This window comes from Meriones unguiculatus, chromosome 11 (assembly GCF_030254825.1).
Source record: "Meriones unguiculatus strain TT.TT164.6M chromosome 11, Bangor_MerUng_6.1, whole genome shotgun sequence".
NCBI classification, from domain to species: Eukaryota; Metazoa; Chordata; class Mammalia; order Rodentia; family Muridae; genus Meriones; species Meriones unguiculatus.
Window position 1 is genome coordinate 93,885,268 of NC_083359.1, and position 27,458 is coordinate 93,912,725.

General features: G+C 39.8%; 1 protein-coding gene across 1 annotated transcript in view; it reads left to right on the forward strand.

Moving 5' to 3' along the window:
- The first annotated feature begins 7,693 nt into the window (after positions 1-7,693).
- The window catches only part of LOC132646402 (interferon-inducible protein AIM2-like), a 49,131-nt gene continuing 29,366 nt past the window's right edge, over positions 7,694-27,458 (forward strand). The window contains exons 1-2 of the mRNA XM_060364715.1: positions 7,694-7,945; positions 8,823-8,927. The gene's annotated coding sequence lies outside the window, so the exon portion shown is untranslated. The remainder of the gene's footprint in view (positions 7,946-8,822; positions 8,928-27,458) is intronic.

The window sequence follows — 27,458 nt, forward strand, 5'->3', positions numbered from 1 at the left end:
TGATAGTGAAATCCAGTTTTCCATTTGTTTTGCTCATCTGTCTCTTTCTCTTCGGCAACTTTTAAAAGACATATTCAGGACTTCCCTGTGGTGGAGAGAATAAGAATAGCCCCATAAGCTCATGTATTTGAATGCTTAGTCATCACGGAGTGGAGCTAATTGAGAAGGATTAGAAAGCCTTGTTGGAGGAGGTTTGGGTTGGGCTTTGAATTTTCGAAGGCACAAGCTAGACCCAGTGGCTCAGGCCTATTGCTTGCAGATCCAGATATAGAACTCACAGTTACCTCTACAATGTCATGTCTGCCTGCATGCTGCCAGGCTCCCTACCATGGTGACAGTGGATTAAACCTCTGAAACTCTAAAGAAGCCCCAGTTAAATACTTTCTTTTGTAAGGGTTTCCATAGTCATGGTGTCTCTTCATAGTAACAGAATGCTAACTAAGACCCCTGTGTTTTTCAGCGTTTTCTTCTGGTAGCTAATTTCAGTTGTGTTTGTGACTATGGACCGTCTGAGAGGTACAGGTTTTTCAAAAAAGAGTTGGTCACTTTATTGGCATTATTGGACCCTTTACTGCCAGTCTTGAGGCTGCAGTTTTTCTATTAATGTACGCTTTTGCCTTTGGCAGCCTCAGTTTCCCACCTCCATCTTCAGTCCTTTGTGTGATATGATTTTCTGTCTTTTCTATCTAGTCTGATATCGTTATTAACTTAGTTCCTTACACTGGTCACCTACTGGGATGTTACTTAGCTTAGATTTCAACTTCTCCTATTTTCTTACATAATTTTTATATTGTTTGGTTTTTGTATTTATTTATTCATTTGTTTATTTAATCACTTTATAGCAGATCCCAGCCCCTTCCTTTCTCTCCTCCCAGCCCAGTCCTACCCTTATGCTCCCCCATTCCCTCCTCTCCTTCTTCTTAGAGAAGGGGAAGATCCCAAGGGGTGCCAACCCACCCTGGCATTGCAAGTGGCAATAGGACTAAGCTCATCTTCTCCCAGTGAGGCCTGACATGGCAGTCCAGCTAGGGGAACAGGATCCAAAGGCAGGCAACGGAGTCGGAGCCAGCCACTACTTCCACTGTTCACGGTGCCACATGTTGACCAAGCTGCACATCTGATATATATATGTAAGTTGGTCTAGGTCCAGCCCATGCATGCTTTTCAGTTGGTGATACAATTTCTGTGAAACCCCATGGGCCCAGGATATTTTATTCTGCAGGTTTTCTTGTAGTGTCCTTGACCCCTCTAGTTCCAACAATCCTTCCCTTTACTCTTCCACAAAACTCCCCTAGCTCAGACTATTGTTTGGCTGTGAATCTCTGCATCTGTTTCCATCAGCCGCTGGATGAAGCCTTCAGAAGACAGTTTTGCTAGGCTCTTGTGTGCAAGCATAGCAGAGTATCATAAATAGTGCCAAAGGTTGGCTCTCCCCCATAGAGTGGGTCTCAAGTTGGGTCAGCCATTGGTTTGTCATTCCCTCAATCTCTGCTCCATCTTTATCCTTACATTTCTTGTAGGCAAGACAAATTTTGGGTCAAAGGTTTTATGAGTAGCTTGGTGTCCCTTTTCCTCCTCTGAAAGTCTGACCTGGATTCTGGAGTTGGTCCCTTCATGCTCCTTCACCCCTGCTGCTAGGAATCTCAGCAAGGGTCACCCCTACAGACTCCCAGGAGCCTCCCCTGTTGCAGAGATGCCCTCCCACCAATTCACCTTCTCTTTCTTGGTCCTCCCACCAACCCTCACCCCTGCTTTTCCCACCCATGATCACTGACCACATTACCCTCCCCAGTTCCTCTCCAACCAAGTTGTGTCCCTCCATCTACTTCAGAGATCCATTTTATTTCCTCTTCTGAAATGAGATTCAAGCATCCTCCCTTGGGCCTTCCTTGGCTTTTTGGGGGTCTGTGGATTGTAGCATGGTTATCTTGTACTTTTAGGCTAATATTCATTTATAAGACATGCATGTCTTTCTGAGTCTGGGTTACCTCATTTAGGATGATTTATTTTTTCAGCTTCATACATTTGCCTGCAAATCGTATGATGTCTTTGTTTTTTATTTGTATTCCATGTATAAATGTACCATTGTTTCCTTATCCATTCTTAGGTTGAGGGACATCTAGGTTGTTCCCAGTTCCTGGCTATTACAAATAAAGCTGCTATAAACATAGCTGAGCAAGTGCCCTTGTGATATGGTAAGGTATCTTTTGGATATATGCCCAGGAGTAGTATAGCTGGGTCTTGAGGTAGATCTATTCTCTATTTTCTGAGAAATCTCCAGATTGATTTCCACAACGGTTGCACAAGTTTGCACTCCCATCAGCAATGGAGGAGGGTTCCCCTTGCTCCACATCCTCACCAGCATGTGCTGTTACTTGACTTTTTGATCTTGGTCATTCTGATGGGTATGAGATGGAATCTCAATGAGAGTCATTTTGATTTGCATTTCCCTGATTACTAAGGACATTGAACATTTCTCTTAGTGCTTTTCACCATTAGAGATTCCTTTGTTGAGAAGGAATCCTGTTTAGCGCTATATACTATTTTTTTAAATTGGGTTATTCAGTTTGTTGGTGTTTAATTTCTGTCGTTCTTGGATATTAGCCCTCTATCTGATGTAGGGTTGGTGAAGATCTTTTCCCATCTGTACCTAGCCATTTTATCCTATTGAATGCCCTTGACCTTGCAAAAATGTTTCAATTTCATGAGGTCCCATTTATTTGTTGCTGATCTTAGTGCCTGAGCTGTTGGTATCCTGTTCAGAATGTTGTCTCCTAAACAAATGAATTCACGGAGAGTCCCCACCTTTTCTTCTATTAAATTTAGTGTGTCTGATTTTATGTTGAGGTATGTCCTTAATCAACTTGGATTTGAGTTTTATACAGGATGATAAATATGGATATATTTGCATTCTCTACATCCAGTTAGACCAACACCATTTGTTGAATATGCTTTCTTTTATCCATTGTATGGTTTTGGCTTCTTAGTAAAAAATCAGATGTTTGTAGGTTTGTGGGTTTATTTCTGGGTCTTCTATCTGATTCCATTGATCAACCAGTCTGATTTTGTACCTATACCATGTAGCTTTTGTTACTATTGCTCTGTAGTACAGCTTGAAATCAGAGATGGTGATATATCTAGAAGTTCTTTTATTGTACAGGATTGTTTTACCTATCATTGGTTTTTAATTTTTCTATATGAAGTTGAGGATTGCTTTTTCAAAGTCTGTAAAGAATTGTGTTGGAATTTGGATGGGAATTGCATTGAATCTGTAGATTGTTTTTTGTAAGATGGACATTTTTAGTATGTTAGTCCTACTGGTCCATGACTTTCCATCTTCTGATATATTCTTCAATTTCTTTCTTTGGAGACTTGAGGATTTTGTCAAACAGATATTTCTCTTGTTTAGTTAGAATTATACTAAGATATTTTATGTTGTATGTGGCTATTGTGAAGGGTGTTGTTGTCTAATTTCTTTCTTGCCCTGTTTTTCACTTGTATAGAGAGGGTCTACTGATATTTTTTTAAAGCTAATTTGTATCCAGCCACTTTGCTGAAGGTGTTTATCAGCTGTAGGATTTCTCTTGTAGAATTTTGTATACTATCATATCATCTGTGAGTAGCAGTATTTTGACTTCTTCCTTTCCAACTTGTATCCCCTTGATCTCCTTTAGCTGTCTTATTGCTCTAACTAGGACTTAAAGTACTATAGTAAATCGATATGGAGAGAGTGGGCAGCTTTGTCTTTTTTCCCCAATTTTAATGGAATTGCTTTAAATTTTTCTCCATTTAATTCGATATTGTCTATTTGCTTCCTATGTTCTTTTATTGTATTTAGGCATGTGCCTTGTATCCCTGATCTAGATCTCCAAGACTTTTAACATGAAGGGGTGTTGAATTTTGTAAAATGTTTTTTTTTAAACATCTGATAAGATGATCATGTAATTTTTTTCTTTCAGTTTGTTTATATGGTGTATTACATTGAGGGATTTTTGTACGTTGAACCATCCCTGAATCCCTGGGATAAAGCCTACTTGATCATTATGGATGATATAATTGATCTGTTCTTGGATGTGGTTTTTTATTAAGTATTGTTGCATTAATATTCATGAGGGAAATTGGTCTGAAATTCTCTTTTTGAGTTTTTGTGTAGCTTAGGTATCATGATGACTGTGGCCTCATAGAATGAGTTTCACAATGTTCCTCTGTTTCTACTTTGTGAAATAATTTGAGGAGTATTAGCTCTTCTTTGAAAGTCTGCTAGAATTATATGCTAAAACCATCTGGCCCTGTTTTTTTTTTTTTTTTTTTTTTTTTTTTTTTTTTCTGGGAGACTTTTGATGACTGCTTCTATTTCCTTAGAGGTTATAGGTCTATTAAATAGTTTACCTGATCATGATTTAACTTTGTAAGTGTTATCTCTCAAGAAAATCATCCATTTCATTTAGATTTTTCCAATTTTGTGACTTATAGATTTTTAATTTTTCTCAATTTATTTATTATATATCTTGTTTGAAGCCCCTACCCTCAACTCTTCCCAGTCCCACTCTCCCTCCTTCTTCACCTCATCCCTTTCCCTACTCCACTGAAAGGGGGAGTTCTCTTCCTCTGCCATCTGCCCATAGCTTATCAAGTCTCATTAACACTGCCTGGATCCTCTTCCTCTGTGGCCTGGCAAGGTCTGCATCACTAGGGACAATTGATCAAAGTTCATGATCGAGTTTATGAGAGAGGCAATCCCTGCTCCCTTTACTCAGGAATCCACATGAAGACTATAAGTTTTTGGCTACAAATTATACGTTTTTGAAGTAAGAACTAATGATTCTTTGTATTTCTTCAGTATCTGTCATTATGTCCCCCTTTTCGATTCTGATTTTAATTTAAATACTGTCTCTCTGTCTTTTGGGTAGCTTGGCTAAGGGTTTGTCTAGTTTGTTGATTTTCTTAAAGAACCAGCTCTTGGTTTTGTTGATTTTTTTTGTTTGTTCTCTTTGTTTCTAATTTATTGATTTCAGCCCTGAGTTTATTTCCTGACATCTACTCCTCTTGATTGTGTTTGCTTCTTTTTTGTTCTAGAGATTTCAGGTGTGCTTCTAAATTCCTAGTATGAGATCTCTCCAATTTCTTTCTGAAGGTACTTAGTGCTATGAACTTTTCTCTTAGCATTGCTTTCATTATGTTCCATAAGTTTGGGTATGTTGTGCCTTCATTTTCGTTGAATTCTAGGAAGTCTTTAATTTAATTTATTTATTAAATTAATAATAATAAAAACTGACCCAGTGGCCACTGAGCAGAGAGTTTTTCCATTTCCATGAGTGTGTAGGCTTTCTGTTGTTGAAATCCAGCTTTAATACAAGGTAGAATGATAAAATACAATGTTTTATTTAAATTTGCTTGTAACTCTTGAGGCTTGCTTTGTGACAGACTATGTTGTCAGTTTTGGAGAAGGTTCTATGAGGTGCTGCGAAGAAGGTATATTCTTTTATGTTGGATGAAATATTCTGTAGGTTGTTGAAATATTCTGTATATATCTGTTGGGTTGGTTTGGTTCATAATGTTGGTTAGTTTCTTATTTCTTTGTTTAGTTTCTGTCTTAATGACTGTCTATTGTTGAGAGAGGGGTTTTGAAGTCTCTTACTATTAATGTGTGGGGTTCAATGTATGGTTTAAACTTTCGTAATGTTTCTTTTACAAAAGTGGGTACGTTTGTATTTGGGGTATAGATGTTAAGAATTGGATGTCATCTTGGTGGATTTTTTCTTTGATGAGTATGAAGATTTTTCCCTCTCTCTTTTGATTAATTTTGGTTGACAATTGATTTTAGTAGATATTATGATTTTAGTAGATATTAGCTACTTTAGCTTGCTTCTTGGGCCTATGTGCTTGGAAAACCTTTTTCTGACCCTTTAGTCTGAGGTAGTATCTATCTTTGTTGCTGAGTTGTATTTCTTGTATGCAGCAGATGATGGATCTCATTTTCACTTCTCTTCTGTTAGCCTATAATCTTTTTATTGGGAACTGAGTCCACTGACATTGAGAAATATTCATGACCAATTATTCTTTATTTCTATAATTTTGATGTTGGTGCTGTTAGTGTGTGTGTGTGTGTGTGTGTGTGTGTGTGTTTGGATGTCGGGGGAAGAATATAGCTCACTACTGCTGGGCTTTCCCAGGGGCATGTAGCAGGCAGGGGGTGGGTTTTAGAAGTCCTCTCTTATATAATTGCATTTATCATGCATTCCAAGATCCTCAGCAGATGTTTGAAATCACACACAACAAAGAATAATATTTTGTCCTATTACTACAACGAATGAGGTAAAGTTTAAATTATAAACTTGGTATAGTAAGAGGTTACCACAAACAACTAATAATAAAGTAAAATAATGAAAACAATACAACTAGCAATAACATAAGACAATTGTATGGTCCAGAGAATGAGCTGGGATAAAAAATTCTCAGTTTTGATTGAGTCAGTTTATTATTTAGCAAGCCAAAGTAAAACAAAACAAAACGAAACAAAATGATAGTTGTTAGTTCACTCCTAGGTTGCTTATCCAGGATGTTATCATTGGTTGCTGCTGCCAGGGGCCCGGGATAAAAAGACCCTTGTCTCTTACTTCACTCTTCTCTCTTGCTTTCTCTCCTTTCTCTGCTAGGACACCCCTCCCCCATCTCTGTCTGTCTCTCTCTCTGATTTTCTCTCTCTCTGTCCCTCATGGCTCAATCAGGCCCTAACTCTCTTCTGCTTCCCTTACCTCCCCCAATAAAACCTTTCATATAAGATCAGTTGTGTGCATGGCATCATTTTTATATAAATATTAACAATAGTGAGGGGGAAAAGCATCATCAAATGGGAGCTCAAGGCACTAAGTAGAGTTAGGCTGGGGAAGCCACTTCTGGGCAGTCCTTTGAAGTTTCCAATAGAGAGAGTCCTGGGCAGAGAATAACTTGGGTAACGTTTCCAAATAAAAGAACAAATAGCACCAGTTAGAGAAAACGTCATCAAAACGGATGCTTACGACACCCAGCAGAAATGAACCCAGGAAGTTAAGGCACTTAGCTTTCTTCCCATGGCTGAACATCTGGCTTCTTTTTCATACTGCAGGACCTTATATGTCATAGCTAAAAATCTGTTGGAAATACTTGACCTGGTTGTTTTTAAGATCATAATGTTTTTATTCTTGGGCTGTTTTGTTCCCCTTTTTGCAGAGATGGGGGACTAGACATCCCCAGACACCAAGCCTTGGAGGATACTTTGAGATGAACATGCTGGGTCTGAAGTGGGTGGAGGACAACCCTACTTCCAGAGCCAGCCTCTCAGTGAGCAAACAGTGTGCCGATTTAGATTTACAAATGTAATGCGCATTACAGCCGTTAAGGCAGGGTCCAGTGATAAAAAGTTGACGTGAGTGAGTGCATTCTCTCTATCAAGACATGAGATTGTGCAGCACCCAGCCTTTTCTTGTGTGGATCTTGAAATCACAGAAAAGCAACCACGAGTATGAGGACAGACAGTGTGCACTGGGCTATTTTTGTCCCCTTAGGCTGTGACCTGCCTGGTAATACAGGAAACAGAAGAGGTTCTGACTTATATGAAGTTTCTTGTATCTAAAATACCACTGGCGGAGGCCTCACAGCTGTGGGGGATGTGAGTGTGGTGGGGATGGGGAAAAGGAAACTGAAAACACTATTTGCTTCGTCGGAGTTTAAAATGCAATTATTGTGCACCCAGCAGCAGGGCTCAGGACTCAGCTACACAGCCAGGGCTAGCCAAGTTTCTAAGCGAAAGCAGACAGCTGAGCACTTTTCACTTTTCGTCTCTCAAGACCTGATTTGCGTGTTCTACCGCTTATAGAGAAAAATCTTTGTGAGGTGGATGTTTTGAACTATCAGGACATGTACTAGTCTCCGAATTGAGGATGCCATGGAAAGAGAATCCAGTGAGGTAAGGTTTGTCAGAAGTTTTCTAGAAAAAGCTTTAGGATCGTTTTGCTAATCAGCAAATTGAGAGGAAACTGGAGTTGTGGGTTTCTGGGGTTAGGAAGCAGAATTAGTATTGACAATATTCCAGAAAAGAATAAGGCTGCAGGAAGTCTGTTTCTAAACCTTCAGTTGACTGAGGAATAAAAGTTATCCTTTATTTCACCACAACTGAGACCTTAACAAAAGAAAATGCATTTGGCTGTGGCAGGAATTAGAATATATTGTTCAGAAGGTTGACCCAGACTGAGCCTAAAAGGAACTCTGATTTTCTGGGTGTGCTGGTCTGTAGGTGTCTTATTGACATGAATTTATATTTAGAACAGGGCTTTGATTTCTAGCTGAAGGAGAAAGAAACACAGGGGCTGGAGAGCTATTCCTAGATAAAAGATAAAGACAATGGCGTGCCAGAATGCTTATGATGTAACATTAGCTTGAAGCGTCAGAGCCCAAAACTCTATTTATTATAAGTAAGCTTATCATTTTAAGAAATGCCAAGCCAATAATCTTGTTCCATAATTTCAGATGTTCAAGTGGCTAGGCGTTTTTTTTTTTATATCTCTGTTTCCTTTAATTCATTAGGTATTAGAAAATTAATTTCAGTCCACTTAAAACTGGATCCCACTTTTCTCTTCCCATAGTTAAATTACTAGAATTTAGGGGAAAGATTATTTCTATGAGAACTGATGTGGTTGACAGTACACCAGCTGGTGGTTCGAGAAGGTTCCAGTACTTTCATGAGCTGGAACTTGCGTGGAGAAATCCTACTGGAGGAAGTATGTCCCTGGGGGTGGGCCGTGAGAAGTGATAGGCTGTGTCCCTTGTCCTTCCGTTTTCTGTAGGAGCAAATCTGGGAATCCGCCATCTTCCTGCCCAGTCGCTACCTACGCCTTCCTTGCCGGCTGCTGCGCCTTCCTTGTCGTCAGCAACTCCGCCCTTGTGAAACTGTAAGCAAAACCAAAACCCATTCCTTCCCTAAATTGTGTTTGGTCGTGACATTTTTATCGCGACAGAAGAGAAACTAATACAGTAACTATGCTTTGAAATTCAGTGATAAGCTGTGTAGACTCAATGAAAATATAAATGTATAAATATCAGACTGCAGTTGTTAATTATGTTGTTAATTTTTCTACCTTTTGCTTTTTTTTTTTTTTTTGCTATTTGAAAGTTTAGTTATTGAAGGAAGTATTTTGTAATTTCTGACTCTCACCGTATGGTTGTCATTGGTTCATGGAGAATGTCAACCTTTGTTTGCAGCTGTTGACTTTATTGAGTGAGGTGCCTACTGCTTGGAATTGTTATATTGCCTTGGTGACTTTAACATTTAATCATTGTATAGCAACTCTGTCCTTACTGAAATTATTTGTCTTACAGTCTTCTCCGTCTACATTAACATAGCTGTTCTAACGGAGGTTTTTGTGCCTTGTATCTGACTGAAAGATACGTTCACATTCTTTGTTTTTCAGCTAGTTAGCATTTTAAGGCCCTCAGTGTGCCTTAAGCAAACGAACAAACACACAAAACCACCATAGGAACCACAGTGGATTTTAATCCAGTTTAAGCCGTGAGTCTAACTTCTGTGCGTCCTGTCAGTTGAAGTATTTGAGTTTTGTGTAACCATTTTATGTCTCTCTATATGATTTTTCCTTTGCGTGTTTGTTTTATTCTTTTTTAAAAAAACATGTTTAAGATTGTTCTGTATGCAAAATGATGTATATTATGTTAGTCATGGTTTCAAAAGTCCAGTATCACAGATTTTGTGGGGACAAGTCTTCTATCGTTATTCTAAAATAACGCTTTTTGGTGTAGCTTTTTGGTGTGATCATGTAAGATCACATTTACTCTTTCAAGAAGTAAACTTGCATACAATTATCTGTTTTAAAGTTAGCCATTTAGTATATAGATGATATTGTGTACCTTCCCTGAATCTGGGTCCAAGATACAACTAAGTCTTTCTGTTATCTCCGTAATTCATATTGTTTAAATGTTACCTTCTCACACTAACAGTCTGACTGCTTCAGTCACATCACACACCCCTAGGCCACATTCTTATTGCATAATATGTGTTGTGGGAATAGTAATAAAGAAATCGTGCCTGGTTGGTGACTCATTTCTTCAAAGACTTGCGAGATGCCTGAATAGACAAAATGAACCCACATATGAACAACTACTGTTGATGTACTAGTTTGTCCCTTAAGTGCAGAGCTTTTGCATTTTTGTTTTTAAAGTACTCTTAGAAGTTTTTACAGCATAGGGGTTGGCTGTTTAATCACAGACAAGTTTATAGGGAATGTAGAACAAAGTAAGGGTCCTTGGGGACACTCCTACGAAGTAACTGCATATTCTGTCTTGGGGAGGGGGAAGACGGGGTGCAGGGGGAAGGGAGGCCCATCCTACAGCAGTGGTTCCCAGAGCAGAGCACATCAGTACAGGCTCTATGGTTTGTAGCACTCTCTCTGCCCTGCTTCTTATGAAATCTTCTCCGTCCCATCTCTTACTATCTTTATTTCACTGATGGGGAATCAGCCCTATCAGATACTAGGGTGTTTTTCTAAATTAAGTCTGGACACCTATCTGTTAGCTGCGGCTTTTCGATATTTGTAAGAAGGTGTTCAGGCAACAGCAAGCACCGACCTAATACACAGCTGCTCACCATGAGAACAAGGCCTTTAGGCATCTGCTGTCCAGAGTCTAATGGAAAGGATAAGACATTCCTAAGGAAGAGAAAAATTCCCTCTGACATTTCAAAGTCTCTTCCAGTTTCTTGCTCTCCCCATAGCATAATAAATAAAAACTTCAAACTATAATAATAGCATATGTTGAGCATATGGGGTGTCAGGGATGCCTCATGAGTTGCGTGCTTTTGTAACTCAGTCACATCTCACATAGAGTCTATGCAGTAGGGGCTATCAGGGAGTTCTTCATCAAAGAACTAGAAAACATCTTTGATCCCATTTTATGCTAGAAAGTGAAAAAGAGGAATTCTAACCCATGTAGTCTCTGTACCAGGGAAGTGCTGCCCATTCGAAATATAATGTAAATAAACACATACATTTAAATTAGCTACATTGAAAACTGAAACTAGAAAACAAATAACAGCAACCCAATATGTCTCATTAAAGTAAAAACCTCCAAAATGTGTCCTCAAAACTAAAAAAAAAAAAACTCTGATATGTATTTTGTTTTCAAAGTACACAAATTCTGCTGATAAATTTTCATCCATATTTAAATTTATATATATTTAAAATTCACAAAATTTACAGTTGAAAACATAGGTTTATATATATTCAGGTAATTTTAATCATACTGATTTTCTAGAAACTGATTTGGTTTATGTTTTTAATTAAAATTAAATGCAGAATAAAATTCAGTCCCCTCAGCTGCACACTTAAAAATGTTTGAGAACCATGTCTAGGTGTTATAGGCGGGGCACTCTGGAATTCAAATCTGTTTCAGGTTTGTTTATTAATTGATTGATTGATTCCCGGTGTGTGTGTGTGTGTGTGTGTGTGTGTGTGTGTGTGCGTATGCCAGAGGTTAAGGTTGGGCATCTTCCTTGGTTGCTCCCTGTCTTATTTTTTGAGGTAGGGTCTGTTCTGAACCCGGAGCGCGATGATTTGGTTGGGTTGCTTGGCCAGAGTACCCCAGGGATCTACCCAGATCTGCCTTTCTGGGTTTGGAATTGGAGTGTGTCACCCATGCCCAGCTTTTTACAAGAATACCGGGGACTGAAACTCTTGTCCTTAGACTCGCATGCCAGGTAGTTTACTGACTAAGCCATCTCCCTAGCCCCATATAATATAATTCACACATTGCTTCAGTTGCAGGAGAGACGCACTCTGATCTCTGTGGCCCTGCCTCAACTGCCCAGTCCCGGAATAATCTCTGTCCACCTTCTTCTCATGAGCTTTCCAGATTGCCGGACTTACATCCCATAATATCAGCACTGTAATAATAATAATATCATATTCTGCAAAAAAGAAAAGAAAAACAAATCACAGATCAGTCAAGATGAGAGGAAGTAGAGAGCTATCTATTAGCAATCCTCTGGGAAAATAGTAGTTAGAACAGATTTTATACCAGACCTCTGGGATTAATGAGGTTCCTAACTAGCTTGTGAAATTATTTTGAAATCCTCTGCCTTCCTTTTTTGTCAGTGTGGGTGATTTTGGAAAAGAGAAACAATGCACAAATTGAAGAGAGAGAGAGAAAAAGAAACACTTAGGCTGTCTTAATGGTTGGATTTGTCCTTTGGGGAGGCTACTGAAGGAAAAATGAGAATGTAGGCAAAACCTGCCAGGCAATGTAAAGTAAAGGAATCAGTTGTGAGCTTTTTCTCTCTTGCACTCTGGTTAAAGTTGAATGCTAACTTAAAAATAGAGATGAAGATTATTTTGGTCATTTTATTTCTGTATTCATGCCTTGTCTGGAGCTAAAAGTAACGGACATCTTCCCTCTGCCCGTGCTCTGTGTCCTACCTTAGTGAGTGGAGGGAGGAGGTTGCTGTCTGCAAAGTGACCTGGATCCCAGGATCGGTTCTTTCTGCTATACTCTGAGAGATGAACACTTGGAGGATTATTACAGTGAACATATACTGACTGACCTAGCGGGCGAGGGAAGAAGCAAAGGAAACTGTGAAAATCTGAGTCTGTATGAACTCATCCAAGTTCTCTGTGGACAAAGCAAGCCCTAGTCCTTGCTCTGTATGCAGATGAGACACCCAGTGGTGGCCACATAGTCTTCAGGCTGGCAGAGCTAAGAGGAGATAAATCCAACGACAGTAATCACACTGGGGCGTGGTGCCCTCTGCATTGGCAAAGATCTTCGCTTTAGTTATCTCCCTTGAGCTCCTGAAGCAGATGCAGTTAGCATTTTCCCTATGAGGGCTCTGAGATTTGGGGGGACAAGGTGGGACACTCATGGCATGGGGCCAGCCAGGCATAGAGCCTTGAACACACCTTGTCTTCAGTCTCAGCACCTTCTACAGGAGCCATGATTCCATTTCAAAGTATTTGAATTTCTTTCTTTTCTTTTTCTTTCTTTCTATTAATTTATTTATTTATTTATTTATTTATTTATTTTGGTTTTTTAAGACAGGGTTTGTCTGTGTAGACATGGGTGTCCTGAACTCATTTTGTAGACCAGGCTGGCCTCAAACACACAGAGATCTACCTGCCTCTGCCTCCCTGTGTGCTGGGATTACAGGCATCCACCACAGGCGTTTCTTTCATTTGTTATTTCGGAGTCAGGTCTTTTCTTCTGCCTTTCCATGGCAAGCACTTTACCTGATGAACCATCCTTCAGGTTTCCTTTCTCCTTAGGTTCCCTTCTACAGGTGGCTCATGTAGAAAAGATTACCTGTATCCAGATTCTCTGTTGTGAGGAGCCTTCCAACAGAGTAGACTTTCTAGGCCTATGAAAAATGTGAACGCAGGTTCAAGTGGTTTTATAGTCTTTTTTTTTTTTTTTTTTTTTTTTTTTAATCACAGCTTCTTCCCTTTCACACAGTGACACTTTTGGCTGCTTCATCGCCCTCTCTGGTTCCATATATTTCCTCTTTTCTCCTCTCCCTCTGCCCCACCCTTTTCTATTTCTTCCTGCAGACATTCATTAAGTGTGTTGTGTTCGTTAGGATTATGATCAATATCAGGAAAAGAAGGGTGAATAAAATATTATTCTTTGAGTCAAACAAAACAAAACAAAACAAAGATCTCTTTAGGGCGCCAGGTTGATTTTAGAAATGAAAAGTTTGAAGAGGGAACAACAGTGGAGTCCCAGAGGAGAGAGTGTTATGAAGGAAGGTGGAAGGAGTTCAAAACGGTTTTGTTCAGCTGGAGCTTTACATGTTGGAGGCTCAGTGCTGAGTAGGTATCTTTGACATTTATTGTGAGGAAGATCAAGGGTACTTTCTGCTTGGTAGTTTTCTTATTGCGGCACATATTTACTGGAGTTCAGTTGCTAGGTAACTTGAAGGCCGTCTCTAGAACCAGACACAGAGTTGGTACGGTAGGTCTGGTAATGCTTAGGAGAAAACGAGCAATGCCGACCTGTGATAACCTGTGATGTGAGTCCTGAGCTGTTCATTGCAGGGGCCATCCTGGCCTCACGTCATAGATGTGGTCACCACCTTATCTTTCACAGCTACAACATTTTAGCCACCCGGTCCTATGACCCTTCCTAGAAACCAGTTTTCTCAGAACAATAAAATTGGAACCTACTATTCTCTGATGGACAGCCTCCGTGCCTGTCAGTCTCCTTTAAATTCTGACGCCTACGTGTCTTTATGTCTGTCTCCTTTGGCCTCATCTACATCTGCAGTTGTTACTTCCTTTTTATTTTTCCTAATTTACTTTTGTGTTAGTATACAAAACACTGGGCTTCACTGAAACATTTCATATCACCTTCTCCTGCGCTGCTCTCCCCCTTGACCCTTGTTCTGGCTCCAGCTTTGTCTCACAAATAGTCTCCCTTCTGCTTTCATAACATAAGACCCCATTACTTACTTTTCATTCTTCACCCACTTCTCACTGCCCTAAAGTGTTTGAATTATACATTATCAGTGCGTTGTAGCCTAATCTTCTTCTTTGCTTTTTCTACTACTGTTGGATTTACAGTTGGGGACATTACCACCTGTCTGCTATGCCTCTTATTCTTAGATTTAACTATCAAAACCGCCATGATCTTCCTGTTTGAAACGTTCCCCAGAGTGACTGAAAATGTGCAGAAAAAGCCACTGAGCTCTGCAGAGCATGCCATTGTATATTTGCAACTCCCAAAACTCCACTGGGTCTGGAGTTTGAGCAAGCTAAGGCAGCCTGTCTCTGTCACTTGTTTGTTCCCTCCATACCACTCGTTGTAAGTGAAGTCAGCTTGAGAATATACTTGCTTGTCATGTGCCTCTGCTGAAGCTTTCTAAGGAAAAATCCTTGTTTATATCACAGTTGTTTTCTCCTGCACATGGTGGGTGGTATTTGATAAGTACTCAGATGTTAATTTAATCACCAAGTCTCAGCTTAGACTACTGACAGTGAGTCAGGCCTCACTGCCTGATGCACATAGAGGCTGTTATGACACCGTTTAAAAAAATTATTGGAATTGTAATGATAAGGTGACAGGAGATGTACTCGGGTCTGCCTTCTCACCCAGCTGGCAATAAAGGAATTTATGTAGCCAGGTGAAGGAGAAGTAGAGTACTTGTTGAAGGTAGGCAAAGTTCATGGTTGAATAGTCTCCACCAAGAATGATGGTATAAGCAGAACTTACACCTAATTCTAGTTTTGTCTGTGTCCTAAAAGTCCTGCTCTGTTTCTTATCTCATTCTTCTAAAGGACATGATGTTACCATGTTTTTAGGGTCATTCAGGATCAGGTTTTAGGATTCTGTAACTGTATTTAGAGACCACAGTGTCTGATGGTAGGACAATGTCTGTGTTATCATTAAGGTTTACATCTCTGGGTCTGTTGTCAGGTCCAGGCTAGAGGTTTTCTCCCTAGCATTCTGTGTTCTTCCATTACAGCATCTTCACTCCTCTCTTGTTTGGATGAGTGCTCCACAAAGTCCCATGTGTCGAAGGCTTCACTCTCTTGCTGGTACTAGAGCCTTTAAGAGCTGGGCCACATGGGAGTAAGATCACTGAGGGCGTTTCCCTAAAGTGGATATTGAACACATGATTCCTCTGTCTGTCCCGCTTTCACTTTCTACCAACATGAAGTAAACAACTGCTTTTGTCATGTCTCCACTGTGGCATACTGTGCCACCACCATCTCAAAGCAGTAGGGCCCCTTTGTCATGAACTGAAACATCCAAAACTGTGAAGACAAATACAATTTCTTCTGTGTAGCCTGGTTACATCTGGCAGTTTGTTATAACAGTAGGATGCCACCTAACAGAAACACCACCTTCTCTGTGTCTACTTAATTAAGTTGATTTTTCTTTCTTCTGTGCACTGTCCAGATACAGTACCTAAGCACCTAAGTACATATGACCATTACACAGATTTGAAATGTAGCTGGTGTGACCAGGGGAAGTTTTATTTTTACTCTAATAAATTTTATATTTAAGATGTGTTAGGTGGTGGGAACTGAACTGGGGAGGGCATATACAAGTATACATTTTAATCACTGATATTTTTTTCCCAGACCAGCACTGTGCCTGGTATGTGACTTAAAAGGTCTGCATGTAGAGACCCTTAGCCAAATATTAGGTGAAGCTCGAACCCCACGGAAGAGGGGAAGGAAAGAATTTAGGAACTAGAGTGGTAGAGGACATCACAAGGAAATCCACAGAATCAATTAACCTGAGGCCATGGGGCTTTCAGAGGCTGAGCCGCCAATCAGGGAGCCTGCAAGGGACTGATGCAGGCCCTCTGTACATATGTTACAGTTGTGTAGCTTGATCTTCTTGTGATATTGCTAATAGTGAGAGCAGGGGCTGTCTCTGACTCTGCTGCCTGCCATTGGAACACCTCCCCCTACTGTGTTTCCTTGTCTGGCCTTAAGGAAAAGAAGGCGCCTGCTCTTACAGGTGTCTGCTCTTACTGCAACTTGCTGTACCTTGGCTAGTTGATATCCATGGACACTAGCCCTTTCCTGAAGAGACATGGAGGAGGAGCAGGGGCTGGTGGGAGGAGGTTGGAGGGAGGGACTGGAAGGAGAGGAGGCAGGGGAAACTGCAGCAGGGATATAAAATAAAAAGAATTTAAAAGGTCTGCATAGATCTGCAAGTTGTGTGTCTCTTAATATTTTTTTTTTTTTATGAGATAAAGACTGCATGCAAGGAAATTCTGTTTGGAAGGATTTGTCTATCTGTGCTGATGGGTTTAAGAGATTAAATGATTGTTATTGGGTAGGAAGGGTCTTCAATGTGAGCTAGCAATAGCTCATCCACTTAAGGCAGCTGAATGTGTTAGAAACATTCTACTTCAGCTCTGAGTGATACCATAGAGATTAAAAAAAACTGTATATATTCATAAATGGAATATCTAAAAAGTGAGAAAAATGAAGAAGCCTCCCTCTGGGATAAAACATACTTCACTATTGACTGTGCATCTCTTTAGTTTTCCCTATGTCTGAGCAATTTCCCTGTGTCTGAGACTGTGTCTCAGTCTCTACAATTCTTTTTTTTCAAAAATTTTAAATTTTTTCTGTTTTGTTTTATTTTATTTTTTATTTATTACAATTTATTCACTTTGTATTCTATCTGTAGCCTCCTTCCTAAACCCCTCCCAATCCTACCCTCCCTTCCTCATCTCCTCCCATGCCTCTTCACAAGTCCACTGGTAGGGGAGGTCCTCTTCCACTTCCATCTGACCTAGCCTATCAGGTCTCATCAGGACTGTCGCATTGTCTTCCTCTGTGGCCTGGCAGGGCTGCTCCCCCCCCCTCCAGGGGGAGGTGATAAAAAAGCCAGCCACTCAGTTCATTTCAGAGATAGCCCCTATTCTATTCCCCTTACTAGGGAACCCACTTGGAGATGCCATGGGCTACATCTGTGCAGGGGTTCTAGGTAATCTCCATGCATGGTCCTTGCTTAGAGTATCAGTCTTAGAAAAGAACCCTGGGCCCAGAATTTTTGGTTTTGTTGTTCTCCTTGTGGAGCTTCTGTCCTCTCCAGGTCTTTCATCTCCCCCTGCTTTTATAAGATTCCCTGCACTCTGCCCGAAGTTTGGCTATGAATCTGAACATCTGCTTTGATACCCTACTGGGTAGGGTCTTTCAGAGGCCCTCTTTGATAGGCTCTTCTCTTGTTCCCTGTTTTCTCTCTCTTCCGATGTCTATCCCGTTTGCCTTTCTGAATGAGGATTGATCATCTTGCCCAGGGTCCTCCTTCTTGCTTAGTGTACAGATTTTAGTATGTTTATCCTATATTATATGTCTAATATCCACTTATAAGTGAGTATATATCATGTGAGTCTTTCTGCTTCTGGGATACCTCACTCATGATGATCTTTTCTAGTTACCATTATTTGCCTGCAAATGTCATGATCTCCTTGTTTTTAATTGCAGCATAGTATTCCATTGTGTAAATGTACCGCAATTTTTGTATCCATTCATCTGTTGAGGAATATCTGGGTTGTTTTCAGATTCTGGCTATTACAAATGAAGCTGCTACAAATGTCCTTGTTGTATACTTGAGCATATTTTGGATGTATGCCTAGAAGTGGTATAGCTGGATCTTGAGATAGTGCTATTCCTAAATTTCTGAGAAAGCACCAGATTGATTTCCAAAATGGTTATACAAGTTTACATTCCCACCAGCAATGGAGGAGGGTTCATCTTTCTCCACACCCTCTTCATCATGTGTTCTCACTTGAGTTTTGATCTTAGACATTCTGGTGAGGTGAAATCTCAGGGTTGTTTTGATTTGCATTTCCCTGATGACTAAGGACATGGAGCATTTTTTAATATATTTTTTTAATTTATTACAATTTATTCACTTTGTATCCCAGGTGTAACCCCACTATCATCCCCTGCCAATCCTGCCCTCCCTCTGTCCCTCATCTCCTCCCATGTTCCTTCCCCAGTCCACTAATAGTGGAGGACCTCTTCTGTAGCTCTGTACCCCATTTTTTAAAAATTTGATTATGTGATTTATTGCTTAACTTCATGAGTTCTTTATGTATTCTTGATATTAGTCCTCTGTCAGACATAGGGTTGGTGAAGATCCTTTCCCAGTCTGTAGGCTGTCAATTTGTTCTAATGACACTGTCCTTTGCTTTACAGAAGCTTTCCAGTTTCATGAGGTCCCATTTATTGATTGATGATCTTAGAGCCTGTCCTGTTGGTGTTCTGTTCAGGAAGTTGTGTCCTTTGCCAATGAGTTCAAGGCTCTTCCCCACTTTTTCTTCTAACAGATTTAGTGTGTGGTTTTATGTTGAGGTCTTTAATCTGCTTGGACTTTAGTTTTGTATAGGATGATAAATATGGATCTATTTGCATTTTTCTACATGTACACCAGCACCATTTGTTGAAGGTGCTATCTTTTTTCCATTGTATGGTTTTGGCTTCTTTGTCAAAAATCAAGTGTCTGTAGGTGTGTGGGTTTATTTCTAGGTCTTCTCTTCAATTCCATTGATCCACCATTCTGTTTCTATGCCAATACCATTCAGTTTTATTATTATTGCTGCTCTATAGTGTAGCTTGAGATCAGGATGGAGATGCCACCAGAAGATCTGTTGTTGTACAGGATTGTTTTAGGAATTCTGGGTTGTTGTTGTTTTTTTTTTTTTTTTTTTTCTTATAAAATTGAGAATTGTTCTTTCAAGGTCTGTAAAGAATTGTCTTGGTATATTGATGGGAATTGTATTAGATTGCTTTTGGCAGGATGGTCATTGCTAATCCTACTGATCCAGTAGCATGGCAGATCCTTCCATCTTCTGATATCTTCTTCAATTTCTTTCTTCTACTTGAAGTTTTTTTCAAACTCTTCTTTCACTTCCTTGTTTAGAATCACACCAAGTTACTTTATGTATTTTTGGCTATTGTGAAGGGTGTAGTTTCTTTAGTTTCTTTCTCGGCCCTTTTGTCTTTCATATACAGAAGGGCTCCTCATTTTTTTTTTAAATTAATTTTGTATCCAGCCACTTTGCTGAGGGTGTTTATCAGCTGAAGGAGTTCTCTAGTAGAATTTTTGGGATCACTCCGTTATACTATCATATCATCTGCAAATAGTGATTACTTTGACTTTTTCCTTTCTGATTTGTATCCCCATGATCTCCTTTAGTTGTCTTATTGCTCTAGCTAGGACTGCAAGTACTATGTTGAAGAGAAATGGAGAGAGTGGACAGCCTTGCCTTGTCCCTGATTTATTTAAGTTTTTCTCTGTTTAGTTTGATGTTAGCTATAGGCTTGCTGTATATTGCCTTAACCATGTTTACATTTGTGCCTTGTGTCCCTGATCTTGCCAGACTTTAAACATGAACGGGATTCTGTCAAATGCATCTAAGGAGATGATCACGTCATTTTTCTTCTTCAGTTTGTTTATATGGTGGATTACATTGATGGATTTCCATATTTTGAACCACTCCTTCATACCTGGGATGAAGCCTACTTGGTCAAGATATCTTATATGTGTCCTTGGATTTTGTTTGCAGGTATTTTATTGAGCATTTTTGCATCAATGTTCATAAGAGAGATAGGTCTGAGTTTCACTTTTTTTGTTGGGTCTTTGTGTGGTTTAGGTATGAAGATGACTGTAGCTTTGTAGAAAGAGATTGATAATATTTCTTCTGTTTCTATTTTGTGGACTAGATTGAAGAAAATTGGAGTTAGCTCTTCTTTGGAGGTCTGGTAGAATTCTGCACTGAAACCATCTGGCCTTGGGCTTTTTTTTTTTAGAAGGGAGATTTTTTGATGACTGTTCCTATTTCTTTGGGGGATATAGGACTATTTAATCTATTTACCTGTTCTTGATTTAATTTTGGTAAATGAAAACTATCAAGAAAATTGTCCATTTAATTTAGATTTCAAATTTTGTGTCATATAGGCTTTTGTAGTAAGATTGATTGTTTGGATTTCCTCAGTGTCTGTTATTATGTCCCCCCTTTCGTTTTTGATTTCAATAGTTTCTCTCGGCCTTTTAGTTAGTTTGGCTAAGGGTTTGTCCATCTTGTTGATTTTCTCAAAGAACCAGCTCTTGGTATCATTAATTCTATGAATTGTTTTCTTTGTTTCTAATTCATTGATTTCTGAGTTTGATTATTTCCAGCTGTCTACTCCTCTTGGGTGTGTCTGCTTCTTTTTTTTTTCTAGGGTTTTTAGGTGTGCTGTTAAGTTGCTAGTATGAGATATCTCAAACTTCTTTATGAAGGCACTTAGTGCAATGAACTTTTCTCTCAACATTGCTTTTATTGTGTCCCATAATTTTGAGGAAGTTGTGGCTTCACTTTCATTGAATTTCAGGAAGTCTGTAATTTCTTTTTTTATTTCTTCCCTGACCAAGCTGTCACTGAGTTAAGAGTTGTTTAGTTTCCATATGTATGTAGGCTTTTTGTCATTTCTGTTGTTGTTGAGGTCTAGTTTTAGGCCATAATGGTCTGATAGTATACAAGGGATTATTTCAATCTTCTTGTATCTGTTGAAGCTTGCCTTGTTCCTGACTATATGGTCAGTTTTTGAGAAGCTTCCATAAGGTGCTGAGAAGAAGGTGTACTCTTTTGAATTTGGGTGAAAAGTTCTGTAGACATCTAGTAGGTCCATTTGATTTAGGACCCCAGTAAGTGTCATCACTTCCCTAGTTAGTTTCTGTATAGATGATCTGTCCCTTGGTGAGAGTGGGGTGTTGAAGTCTCCCACTATTAAGGTGTTGGGAACGATGTGTGATTTAAGCTTTAATGTTTCATTTACAAATGCAAGTGCCCTTGTGTTTGGGGCATAGATGTTCAGGATTGTGATGTCTGCCTGGTGGATTTCCTTTGATGAGAATGAGGTGCCCTTCCTCATCTTTTTTGATTAATTTTGGTTGAAAGTCTATTTTATTAGATATTAGGATAGATACCCCAACTTGTTTTCTGGGCCTGTTTGCTTGAAAAACCTTTTTTTCTATCCTTTACTCTGAGATAGTGTTTATCTTTGTTGCATAAGTATATTTCTTGGTTGAAGCAGAATGTTGGATCCTGTTTCCACAACCATTCTCAGTCTGTGTCTTTTTATTGGAGAGTTGAGTCCATTGATATTGATAGATAATACTGACCAAAGAATGTTAGTTCCTTTTTTTGTGGTGTTGGTGGTGTTACTATGTTTCTATGCTTGTTTTCTTGTACTTTTTTGTTGGGAAGTTACCTATATCCTGTGTTTTCTTAGGTTCAATTGATTTCCTTGGATGAGAGCTTTCCTTCTAATATCTTCTATAGGACTGGATTGCTTTGCAGGTATTGTTTAAGTTTAGTTTTGTCATGGAATATTTTGTTTTCTCCATCTATGTTGTTTGAGAGCTTTACAGGGTATAGTAGTCTGGGTTGGCATCTGTGGTCTCTTAAGAGTCTGCATGCCACCTGCCCAGGCCCTTCTGTCTTTCATAGTTTTCTGTTGAGAAGTCTGTTGTGATTCTGATAGGTCTACCTTTATATGTTACTTGGCCTTTTCCCCTTGCTGCTTTTAATATTTTTTTTTCTTTGTTTCTATAGATTTAGTGTTTTGACTATAATGTGATGTAAGGAGTTTCTTTTCTGGTCTAGTCTATTTGGTGTTCTGTTGGCCTCTTGTATGTTTATAGACATCTCTTTCTTTAAGTTGGGAAATTTCTCTTCTATGATTTTCCTGAAAATATTTTCTGGACCTTGTAGCCTGGAATCTTCTTCTTCATCTATTCTTATTATTCTTAGAGTTCATCTTTTCATGGCATCGTTGATTTCTTGGATGTTTTGTATTTGGAACTATTCCTATTTTATTTTTTTCTTTGAGAGATGAATCAATTTCTGCAATTGTATCTTCAGTGCCTGAGATTCTGTCTTCCATCTCTTTTATTCTGTTGGTGATGTCTACCATTGGGGTTCTTGATCTTTTCTCTAAGTTCTCCAGCTCCAGGGTTTTCCCTGTTTGTGTTTTTTATTTTTTATTTTTTTATTGATTCTAATCTGTTTTCATGTCTTGCATCATTTCCTTCATCCGTTTGAATGTGGATTCCTGTCTTTCCATGATGGCCTCTAAATTTTTGTTTCCTCTCTATATGCCTGTACTTGTGCCTCTATTTGTTTGGCTGTATTTGCCTGAGCTTTGTATATTTCCTCTTTATGTGCCTCTAATAACTGGATAAGTATAGATTTGAGATCATTTTCCTGTGTTTCTGTTGAAGTAAATATCCGTTTATTTTTTTGGGGGGGTTGCCTGTGAAGCCATTATGTCCTGAATTTTGTTGTATGTGTTCTTACACCGACCTCTAGCCATCTGCTTATCTGTAACCTTCACTGTTTGTTCCTGGAGTCTATACTTCAGACTGGGTCTGTCTATTTTTGGAGTCTGGAACATTCTTCAGGAAGATGAGAGAGGTCCACCAGTTCAAGAGTAGATGTTGGTGTTTCAAGATCTAAGGGAGGAAGGTCGCAGGCACATATGTGCAAGCACAGGCATGTGCATGGAAGTATGCCTTGAAGGACAGGGTGCTAGAGTGTGTAGAGGCCTGGAAGGGTAGAGTGTCAGTGCAGGTGGGGGTGCTGTCGCTGTCTGTAGGTACAATGTGCATGTGCAGGTGCCCAGAATGCCTCAGTGACCCACAGGTCTGTCTTCCTGGTATTCAGTTCTGTCTGGGTTGCACCATCTTGACTCCAGGAATTGTTTGCCTGGACTCCACTGGGAGACCCACAGAACTGTGGCTTCAATGTTGAGAATGCTGTCCCAAGGGTCCCTTATGTTGCCCACAGTAGGGGTGTTGGTGGGAGGGATCTGATGTTTGGCTGCTAGAGTAGAGGGACTCTGGATCTGGGGCTTAGCATGCACTCACTTGAAGGTGCCCTCACTTGCTTGTGGGCCTATGTGGAAAGCACAGGGGTTCCCCCTGATCTCTACTCTCAGATTTGGGTCTGCAGGGGCAAATGAAAGTGTAGGAGATCCATCAGCTCAATGGTGTCCGCTGTTTGTCTGCCAGGAAGGGAGACCTGTACTTAGGGCAGCCACCCCTGCAGACTCAGTCACCAAGCACTAAGGCTCCTGTTCGGGGCAACTGCCTCTGCTACCTCAGTCACAGAACATGGAAGCTCATGCGTGGGGCAAGCACTTCCTCTACAGAGCAGGGAGGCCTGTGCTTGGGACAAGGGGAGGTTCAGGAGAATTGAATATTCCCCCAGTTTCAGACTCCCATCCACATGTGACCTGGATCCAAACTGTCCCAGCTCACGGGTTGTCCCCTCTCGCCCAGGAAGCCTCAATGTTCTGGCTGCAGCCACCACTCCATTCACCAATTTCAAAGTGTCAGATCCTCTGGCCCTCAGATACCGTGCATGCTGCTGGCCACACTCCTCGTCTCTACAGTTACTGAGTTTGAAAATCAAGTCACCAGGTTTGTGATGTGAGCTCACAACTCTAGTTTGTGTCAACTAGCAAAACATATCTCAGTGTTCCACACGTGTTAAAGTATTTGATTTACCCAATATCCCTAGGAGATCAGTACTGATAACGCTCTGTCTGACAGTTATGGACTTAGAGGCAGGACAAGTGAGCCGGCATGGTTATCCTGCTAACTCTGCTAAGTGCGGAGATGACTTTTCAACCCCAGCCTCTCTGAGTCCAAAGTCCATTCTCACTTGCATTGTTTTGTGCTCTTTGTCTCACAGCACCTTTTCATGCCCCTTCTAACTCTACCGTGGTTTGCTGTGAGACGGTGGGTCTGTGTGTGGGGAGTTCATCCCGAAGATGATGCTTTGAGCTGTAGCCTGGAAGAAGAAGAGACTGGGATGAATGAAGAGCACAATGAAGTAGCTATGAAATTAGAACCCTCTATCTCACTCATTTGTTTAGAAACAAGCCCATACAAGATGTATGGGCAAGGAACTGGCACAATATAAAGCATTTTCTTCCAAGCGGGGCTGGGTGCCGCCTGGCAGCATAACAATGGCAAACGGCCACTGAGGGATAGCAGGTCTCAGAGACTATGCAAACTACTTCATGTAGTGGTTTGCCTGAGCTTGGCAGAAAAATTTGACCTTATGTTTCCTGTACTTCAAAGCTTTTTTTTTTTTCTTGTAAGCTTAAAGAGAAGCCCAGTGGGGCTTCTGTTTCTCTGAGCTTTGGAGTTGTTTCACCCAGAAAGACCCACTGTCTAGGGACTCACTGAGCTACCAGCATACAGGAGATTTAAGGATGAAGGCAGTATTGGTTTGGGGTCTGTTTTGTTTATTTGTTTGTTTGTTTCCTGTGCAGCTATTATTTTATTATTTAGTTTTTGGTTTTGGCTCTTTTGTTGTTTTTATTTTGTTGCAAAAGGTCTATTGAATTTCTGAGTAGCTTCTTTATACTCAACCCATGGAAACAACCCTTTCCTTGTGGCTGGAAACACTCGGGATCATACATTTGCAGCGCCAGGCACAGCCACACAACACTAGCAAGCTTCAGTCCTGCCAGCTCTGGCTCTCACTGGTTACTGGTTGCCTCTGCTGTGCCGGTCTGAGAGTGCTGTTGGCAGCTCTCTGTATGATCATATGCTGTGGAAGTGTTAGTGGGCCAGAGGAGTTAGAACATGTTTAGAGAAGCAATCTTGCTAAGAAGCAATTTTAAAATGTGTCTTACAGCTGGAAAACAAGACTGTAGAAAAGTAGCACCAAAGTCCACAAAAACATCAAGGTAGAAATGAAAAGCATTTCATTTAAATCATAGATTATTTCCCCCCTGGCATACATTGGCATCCGACAATGATATGTGCTGGTCATTGTGCTGGGAGTGATATTCTGACATTATCCTGTTTCTCTTTAAAATATTCCTGCTAAATAGTCTTTATGTATTTATTTTATAGATAAGGGTCATTGAGGCCAGTAAATGTAAGAAGTAGGCCTTGAACACACACACACACACACACACACACACACACACATACACACCTCCCCTTCCTATCATACCGTTGCTTCCTCTGAATCACAAATAGGAGGGCTTGGAAAGCTGATTCAAGAAGGATCCTTTTAGCATTTGGTAGCATCAAGGATGGATAACATCAGTTACGCATGGGGATCTAGGCAAAACTGATGCTGTTATAGAAAACAGCACCCTTTCTCTTGGTAGAAGTCTTCCCAGCGTCTGGACCCACACTTGACTGGGACACTTGACAGTATTCATAAGTGTGTGAAGAGATGTTTCAAAGTTTATTGTGTCTTAATATATGAAACCCAGACACTCTTCTGTACTCTACAGCTTCTTCTCAGCTTGGTCCCTTTTCTCATCAGCATCATAACCATGACAGGACAACTACTGCCTAAAGTACTAAATTAAAGCTTTTCTTTTCCATGGTCTTGCATCTTTAGGGAGTTCTTAATAATATACAAAGTAGAATATTTTTAATTAGGTGATTACATTTTCAAATGTCTCTTGCCATTACAAATTGCCTAAAAATCATGAAGCTATTTTTAATGGTAGGTTTAATTTTTTTTTCAACTGCAAAGCAAACATGAGGTCTTAAAGATTTCAGGTCACGCAGACTGTCTGCCTTGATGGTATAGCTACAGGGTGAAGAAGGTACTTTTCAGTATAGGCTGCAAAGAAGAAAGATGAATTAATTAATTAATGTGCAGGTTGGAATAGAATTTATTGTAAAATCTCCAGCTGTGAAACTGAATGAACAAGAGGAACTCAGTCATGAATAGAGGCCTTGGGGCCCCAAATGGCAGATGTAAGACACCACTTACTCCATAGCAGAATTCAGAGTGTGGTGTTGGCTCAAGGAATCAAGCAAGTTGATTGGGGTTGGCCCTTGACAAGCATTTTCCATCCAGGTTCCATATATTTCCTACCTTGGCAATAGTCTACAAATTCTTTAGGATGCAGAGGAAAACAGGGGGCAGACCTGAAAGTTTTTTGTTCCCTTTGAATTGAGATTAACTAAATGAATTATGGTAAATTGTAGGACACTTGTACCAAAATAGCCATAATTATATTAATTCATACAGAGCAATGAAAATCACTTGGCAAGAGATTCACACTCTCAACAGTAGGACTGTGACTGTTTTTTTTAATCCTACTTTTGTTTGTCTAAATTTTCTGATTTTTGAAGCAATCCTTTAAATTGCTTTTGTACCAAGAACAAAGGTAAGAACAAATGAGCTTAATAAAATAAATGGTAAAACACAAGAAAAAAATGTATATTTTTTGAGAATCTATACTTCTCTTCTTTTGCTAGCATAAGCAACACAGAATAATCTACAGAAAATAAATTGTAGGTACAAAGCAGATAGTTAAAAACAATCCTTAACTTTGGAAATTTGATTTGAAAATGTAAACCTTCATAAATAGCTAAAAGGGAGGGGGTGGTGTTTAGCCGTTAAGTTACCAGTAATTTTAAAACAATTCCCACACTGAGAATATTGTTTCTTAAAATACTTGACTACTGCACAGAAATACATATAATAGTGATAGGCACTTATTTAAGGTGTAAGAATTCGGGAGTACAGCAAGTAAGCATGGACCCACCACCCAGTTCTAGAACAGAATAGCATCAGGACCCCTCAAGCCCCCATGTTGGCACCCACTCTCATCCACTTTCTGCCTTCCTGAAATGCCTACTAAGTACTGTTGCTATCAGTCTGTATCATTAAACAAAATGCTACCATTATAAATTTTATACTTTCAAAATGAGGTCACATATATACATACACACACACACACACACACACACACACACACATATATATATATATATATATATATATATATATACTATGTACATTATTCATTTACAGACATTGTCAATCTTATTCATGTTGTTTGTCGTTCATTTTCCTATGTATCATATAGTGCTCTCTGCAGATGGTATAATCTCCCCTTTCTCTTTCTACCTCCCCTTGC